Source organism: Limulus polyphemus, unplaced genomic scaffold (genome assembly GCF_000517525.1).
Source record: "Limulus polyphemus unplaced genomic scaffold, Limulus_polyphemus-2.1.2 Scaffold49, whole genome shotgun sequence".
Taxonomy (NCBI): Eukaryota; Metazoa; Arthropoda; class Merostomata; order Xiphosura; family Limulidae; genus Limulus; species Limulus polyphemus.
Window position 1 is genome coordinate 189898 of NW_013665659.1, and position 7978 is coordinate 197875.

Consider the following 7978-nt stretch of genomic DNA (forward strand, 5'->3'; position numbering starts at 1 on the left):
ACATAAAAGGGTCAGTAACGTTCGAAGCCTGTCTGTATTGATGCTGATTCTAGCAGTATCTGCATTCAGAAACTGATGTCCTGACCCTACATATCATATTTCATGCGAGTTAATCTGGGATGCGGTATTGTTTGTCACCGGACTAAAGACAGTGGGATGTTGTGCTCATACTTCGTGTATTTTATGATACCTGTAGCTTTCATCAACACCAGAAAGCATTTCCGTCCTTTCCAACACCACGTGAAACATGAGCTTGATACATCTGATCAGGTCTGAACTTTTTCTGGTGAGAGTTATGTACGTTTAAAGATAGCTAAATGGCAGTATTATAGATTGGTTAGAGTACCGAGAACATTTTGTTTGAAATAAACATCATATAGTACTTAGGGAACACACTAATATTTTGCCAACCCTTTCTATCACAAACGGCACCTTAATGTTTGTTTGTGGCTAAGCAGAAAGTTACACACTGGGCTATCTGTGTTGTGCTCACCACAGGTATCGAAACCTTATTTTTGTCATTATAAGTCCGTAGACTTGCCAATGAGCCACTGGGCCCACCATAACGAAATAAGACGACACGTAAATCCCTTCATCAACTACCGTGTAAGAAGATATATATCATCAGACTTGTTAATAAATATTTATCTTTTCTTTACCTTTTTTAAACGTTGAACATATATTTCGATTAACAAGTTCGCGCACGTTCGTTATTATGCCATAGTGAGGATACGGCATGAACGATCTATCATCTTGCCCAAATTATCATAGTTATTATGCCATAGTGAGGATACGGCATGAACGATCTATCATCTTGCCCAAATTATCATAGTTATTATGCCATAGTGAGGATACGGCATGAACGATCTATCATCTTGCCCAAATTATCATCCAAATCTGCTATGGGCTCTTTTAAGCTCTTAATGACACCGTTTATTCTTTATAAACAATTGTATGAAACTTACTTCTTCGTTTTCCTGCCACGTGCAAAGACAAGTAGTGTTTCCCCATAAAACTATACTCGTCTTGGTCATCCCTATTAAATTTTACACACATTTCGTTTCCCCTCATCGGTCAGCAGGCAGTGAGTCGGTGAACTAACACCGGTAGAATCGAGGTTCGATTTCCTGCGGTGAACAGGGTGCAGGTAACTGACTGTGTAGCCTTGCGCTAAAACAGAAACGAACACACACTTCAACCAAGTGATATTAGTTAGGGGTTTAAACTGTGCTATGTCAGTGAAAGACGATAAATTAAGACAAACCCAGTTTCCTAAGGATGTTTCCAAACTATCCAGATGAATTTGATTTGATAAGTTAGTTGGTACATGACTACTTTTGTTATGTTAAGCTATTTATTGTAAACACTTTAGCCTATTTGCTGTATCGTATATATAATCGTAATTTAGTCTTTATCTTTGCTAAGTTAGTCTAATAACTTCATGTAGATATTTAAATGGCGACTATTTAATCTCTAGTAGAAAGTTTGTTTGTTTGTAGTTAAGGGCCCGGCATGGCCAGATGGATAGGGCGCTCGACTCGCAATCTGCGGGTAGCGGGTTCGAATCCCCGTCACACCAAACATGCTCGTTTATTCAGCTGTGGAGCGTTATAATGTGACGATAAATCCCACTATTCGTTGGTAAAAGAGTAGCCCAAGAGTTGTCGGTGGGTGGTGATGACTAGCTGCCTTCCCTCTAGTCTTACACTGCTAAATTAGGGACGGCTAGCGCAGATAGCCCTCGTGTAGCTTTGCGCGAAATTCAAAACAAACAAACAAACAAGTTGTAGTTAAGCTACACAATGGGCTATCTGTGTTCTAGTTGAAAGAAAATATTAGTTTTAAATAGAATCAATTAATTTTATGGACAGTTTCACAACCAATTAATTATACATTTTTTTTTTTTTTTGTCTTTAGGTGATAAAGAATGATTAATTCATGATACCGTCAGTGTAATTTAAATGAATCATAATTTTCGTACTTAATATTCACATGCAGCTAATGTACAGAGATTTTTAATGCAGACAAAAGTATTACATTCACAGGTAATCGGTATATTAACATTCAAGGTAATTAAGGATGTACGATCATGGTGATTAGTTTAACCTACATTCTGATATTTCTCATCGATGTGTGAGGAATGATACAGGGCTGAACTTACGTATTCAAAATAGAAGCGCTGGAAGTATTCTGATTTCCACGATGAGGACCTGTTACGATATCAACGTGTTTTAGTCACGAATACTTTCGCATCTTTTTTGATCGTGTGTGTATGTGTGCGCGGATGGCAACCACTGTATCCCACTAATTTTATAAATATTGGTGTTTCAGCCACACTTTGTTATTTTATCTTTGTATGTGTGCGCGGATAGCAACCACTGTATCCCACTAATTTTATAAATATTGGTGTTTCAGCCACACTTTGTTCTTTTATCTTTGTATGTGTGCGCGGATAGCAACCACTGTATCCCACTAATTTTATAAATATTGGTGTTTCGGCCACACTTTGTTCTTTTATCTTTGTATGTGTGCGCGGATAGCAACCACTGTATCCCACTAATTTTATAAATATTGGTGCTTCAGCTACACTTGGTTTTTTTATCTTTGTATGTGCGCGCGGATAGCAACCGCTGTATCCCACTAATTTTATAAATATTGGTGTTTCAGCTACACTTTGTTCTTTTATATTTGTAATTGTGCGCGGATAGCAACCACTGTATCCCACTAATTTTATAAATATTGGTGCTTCAGCTACACTTTGTTCTTTTATATTTGTAATTGTGCGCGGATAGCAACCACTGTATCCCACTAATTTTATAAATCTTGGTGTTTCTTTGCTCTTTTATCTTCAAACTTGAAAGTATGTACGTAAATATGTATGTAAAACACGATTTCATCAGGGTAAAAAATCAAAAGATGAAACACAATCGTTATGGAGATGAAAGTGGGTTATAAAAAATCTACGTTTTATTATGTTATTCTTCGTGAATTGGTTTATTTGTATTTCCTGTGACCAAAAAGTTTACCAAAATTGAATTGGTAATATCCACCCCCCGCGACAATAAATGTAAGAGAAGTTGGCTCATTCATGAATATATGAGGTTGAGGCCAAATATTTAAAAGTTATAAATTGAGCCAAAGACTCAAAAGTAACACATTCCACTCATTGCAGTGTCTGCAAAAGAAGTGGAGAGAAGTACAACAATTGATTCTTTCGTAAGAGTTTTTAAAATTGTTTTTGAAAGTTATGCAAAAATATGAATGAATATTGCTTGGCTTTGTTTCTAAATACATTGTCATCTGATTAAAAAAGAAGAAGTAAAGAATACCGGTAATTCAATGTAACACCTATTAATGTAAGTGCTTATTCATTTTAAATTGGTACAATGAAAATACGACATGGTGAAAAATTTCGTATAAAGAACATCAATCTGATTGTCTACTATTACACAAAATACTCTATTGGTTTTCTTTTTCTTTTCTTTTGTTGATGAAAAAAGGTAAACATGATCTAATAAACCATAATGTGTTATATATATATGTGAAATAACTTTCACAACAGTATTTCACCGAAACGTCGTCTAAATACTGTCCCCAAGTAATTCTTATCTACAAAAAACGCCAGAAATACAGAAGATTTGCTGTTGTACTTACAAACACTTGATGTTTTTACTAGTCATCTCTGGAAATAAGTGAATAATTTTTAATTGTGCAGAATAAGCACGCAATTTGTTTGTTTTCTGTTTTCTTTGCGCAAAGCTATATAATGGGCTTTCTTCGTTTTGTCCACAGCAGAAACAAAATAAAGGCAGTAATTGTGTTCTGTTTTTTCATATGTAGATTGATATTATACTGCTATATGATATTTATATATACATATATTAATTATATGTTTGTTATTTCAAGTTATACGTTTCGTTAATTAAAGTTTACATCAAGATTCCCGGAAACTTTGTACAAAATGAATGGACATAAGTTAAACAATAACGTATATATATATATATATATTAAGTAATTTCAACATTAACTGGTTTTAATAACATTGACCAAAATACGTATTAGATTAGCAAAAATTGAAAATTTACCTTACTTTTCCTCTAACCTACTTCGTTCTCTTTGCGATAATAGAAATAAAACAGATTACCTTAGAAAAGCCGTGGGCTTTGCCCCAAGAAATTCTTACCATGTATTCTGCCTCTTCAGTGCTTAAGATTTGATAATATAGTTCATGTTATTTACATTAGTTGTAGGAAAAAAAATGCAAAATATAATGATATATTATTTTGTAATATTTAACTGGGAGATTTGTTCTAGAATTTCAAATCGTCAAAAGGTACATGAAATATTACAAGTTCTTTAATGCGAATTTTTTATAATGTCCTCCTTTGTGTGTAGGTTTTTCTTTATATCGGTGAATACTAAAACAATTCAGTACTTTTAACAGTTGTGGGCCTGAAGTTTTTATTTCCGAATAATTGTGTAAATAACCCAGTCAAGGTCGTAGATATGAGACAGGTTTTATGATGTTCTGAAACTTTGGAATGTTTGATGCATCTTCTTCTTGAGGATGAGGTTTAAATAATATGTGAACAGTGTTATCTTGTCTTGCAGGTCATTCCCCTTTTGATTTAAAAGTGTATGGCTAACTTGAACTTAGTTAAAGGTTAGTTATATATCGTTCGTGATGAATATGAATAACTAAACCAGGTGGTTAGGACGTTCAACTCGCAATCTGCGGGTTGCGGGTTCGAATGACCGTCACACCAAACATGCTTGCCCTTTCAGCCGTAAAGGCGCTATAATGTGACGGTCAATTCCACTATTCATTGGTAAAAGAGTAGTCCAAGTGTTGAGGATGGGTGGTGATGACTAGCTGCCTTCTCTCTAGTCTTTCATTGCTAAGTTAGGGACGGTTAGCGCAGATAGCCCTCGTGTACCTTTGCGCGAAATTCATCACAAACCAAGATGCATGCACACAAAACTGTGAAAAAATCATACAGCAACCTGCTGACTTAAAGTTTACAGTTTCTGATCAATCAACAAGATTTTCTTTGCCAGATCTGGTATATTTGAAATTTTATGGGCTTTACGTAAAGCAAACATTTTATTGCGCAAGAATTTTTTGGATATTTTTAAATATTTGCTCCAGCCTGATGGAAGTAATCCAAAAGGAAAAAAAAAACTCATAGAATATTTGCCACGTATTTCAGTAAGAGTGTTGTAAATCTACATTTTCAATAGAAACTAAACTGAGAAATAGTGATGTATGAGTTCATGTTTCACATATTTAGATTTAACAAGCTATCAAACCAAAGTTTGGAACATCATAGAAAGACAAGCTGAAATCAAGATGCAAAAAAATACCAAGTTTCATAACACCGTCTGCGTTTAAATCGTATTATTATTGTGTTTAGTGGAAGAGAGCTATAATAAAATGTTTGAGTCAATCAATGCATGACATGAAGCATTCGGTCGGTCGGTACCGGGTTGTTTGGTCATTTTGGGCCTGGGAGGGTCGGGTACGCTCTCGACCTCTTCCTCCTTCCTGAACTAGTTATAACTATTTTCTCATGCTGCTACTACTACTAATTGCTAGAGCATTAGATACTCTTTAAAATATCGCGACAATGTTTAACTCACGGCTGAGAAAATTTTTATAGTGTAATGTGGGAAGTCTTTAAATTTAATATAGTAGTTTAATGGTGAGAGATTTAGGTTTTGTTTATTCTGTTGAATTTTGCGCAAAGCTACTCGAGAGCTATCTGCGCTGGGCGTCCCTATTTTAGAAGTGATAGACTATAGGAAATGCAGCTACTCTTCCACCAACGAAAAGTGGAATTGATCGTAATATTAAAATGCCCCACAACTGAAAGAACGAACATGTTCGGTTAGGAGATTCTAACCCCCGACTCGCAGCTAATAAGTCAAGCATTCTAACTACCAGACCATAAACTTAACTTGGGGGAGGGCTGAATTAATAAACTGTTATAGATTTAATAGGCATCGAATAATTGTGAGAGAGAATTTCAGCATCAAATCAAATATCTCCAATACTTGTAATTATTTAAATATTTGCCCTCACTTCTTCTGTTTCCTGTAAGACGATAATTGAGTTTCAAAGACCCCTGTTATAAAGAACTTTGGAAATCGGTTCAGAAGTTTTAGTAATTTACGACTCCTTTTTTGTTTGGCGAATTTCTTTATAAAACTCAACTATTTTCTGAAAATCCTACAGTCCTTCAGCATTGTTCCCACACCATCTTGCGTTTTTTCAGGCAACTGTTGCTGAGGTCGACAGTCAAGGAATATATTTTTGTTTAATGCTAGTAGAGTTGACAAAAGCAACAACAGACATGAAAGATGGGGTTCTTTTTCACACGTTCGTTCTGACTACAATGTTTAAGAAATTATTTGATAGCGATATGATTTCATACGTGCGTGAATTGTATTCCCATCTTATTTACAGCCAACCTTCAACTATATCATATTTAAAGATTTAATTAAGTTGCAGACAAGAACAAAAAAGAAGAGGCAACTCGAGTCCCAAAGACACGGAAAATTTATCGTACCTTTTGATATAGACACTGTTCGGTGGAGTGTGAAATATGTAGAAGGTGGCCTGGGAAAATAATATCCCGACGGCCCCTTTCTATTCCCCGAAACATTCAATTACTCAGCGACTGCTGGGATTACACGTCCCTGATTCGCACCCTCACCCACTAATTCAACCAGAAGCACCGTAATTTGGGTGGGCATAGTTTTAAATGATACAGGTGAACAGTGATATCCGTTTTTTTTTCTCTTTCCTTGGATAAACCAGCGGTGCTCTAGACACACTTGAGCTCGCATCTCACTACATAAAAGACCTACTGAGATTGAAGGGCGGTTGCCATCTGAAATTGTCAGTAGCGCAGAATGCGAACAACGTCCCGCCAAAATTATGGGTTTGTAAGGTTCCCTGTTACAGTAGTCTTCGTGAGGAAACGCCTGATGGAAAGGGTGCGATTGTCCACCTTAATGCATGGTAAGAATGAAGGACAAAGGAATGCAAACTATCTTTTATTTGAACATGAGGCTTAGTTTTTATCAAGGTTTACATGTATCAAACCGACTACTGAAGTTAATTAATCTATATTATTTTCTTGAAATAATCACACATCATCTGAGCTAGACAATTTGTTATTAAGGAAAAAACGATTGCTTTGTCATATGTGCTAGAAATCTTAACTGTACAGTTCAATATAACTACGTGTAATACTTGCTTACTTTCTAGCAATTCTCATAAGTTTTAAAAGGATGTGTTAGATAATCGGTTTTGACTGTGTTTTTCTCAGTATTTTGATGTATTTACTTAAAATAAAAACTGGCTTAATTTGATTCAAGACCCCCTTAAACATTCGACTTTAGACATTACTATATATTTGTTTGTCTTAAATTTCGCACAAAGGTGCTCGAGGGCTATCTGCGCTAGCCTTCCCTAACTTAGCAGTGATAGACTAGAGGGAAAGGAGCCAGTCAACACCACCAACTGTTAATTCTTGAGATACTCCGTACCAACGAATAGCGGGATGAACCATCACATTAGTAAGCCCCCACACCGGGTGAAAGAGCGAGCATGGTCAGGGACGGAATTCGAACCCACGACCCACAACTTGTGAATCGAGCGCCCTAACCCCATTGTACTGAAGCTACAAATATATTCAACAAATCGTAAACAGACAGTAACCTGCTAAGACGTAGCGAACGATAATCCGAACTATTCAACTATAATTGTTTTTTGATTGTGGTATTTTGTATTTGAATGTACAAAGTTTATAAAATGCAAAGGCAGTGATGTGTGCATTTAAAGTAATTGTAATAGTTTAATACCTGCCCAGACTACTCACGTATGATGTTAGGTACGTAGAGATTTGAACAAATCTGATGGCCGTGCGGGGCGTCTCAGTGGCTGTGAGGTTAAACTTATTCCACAACAAGT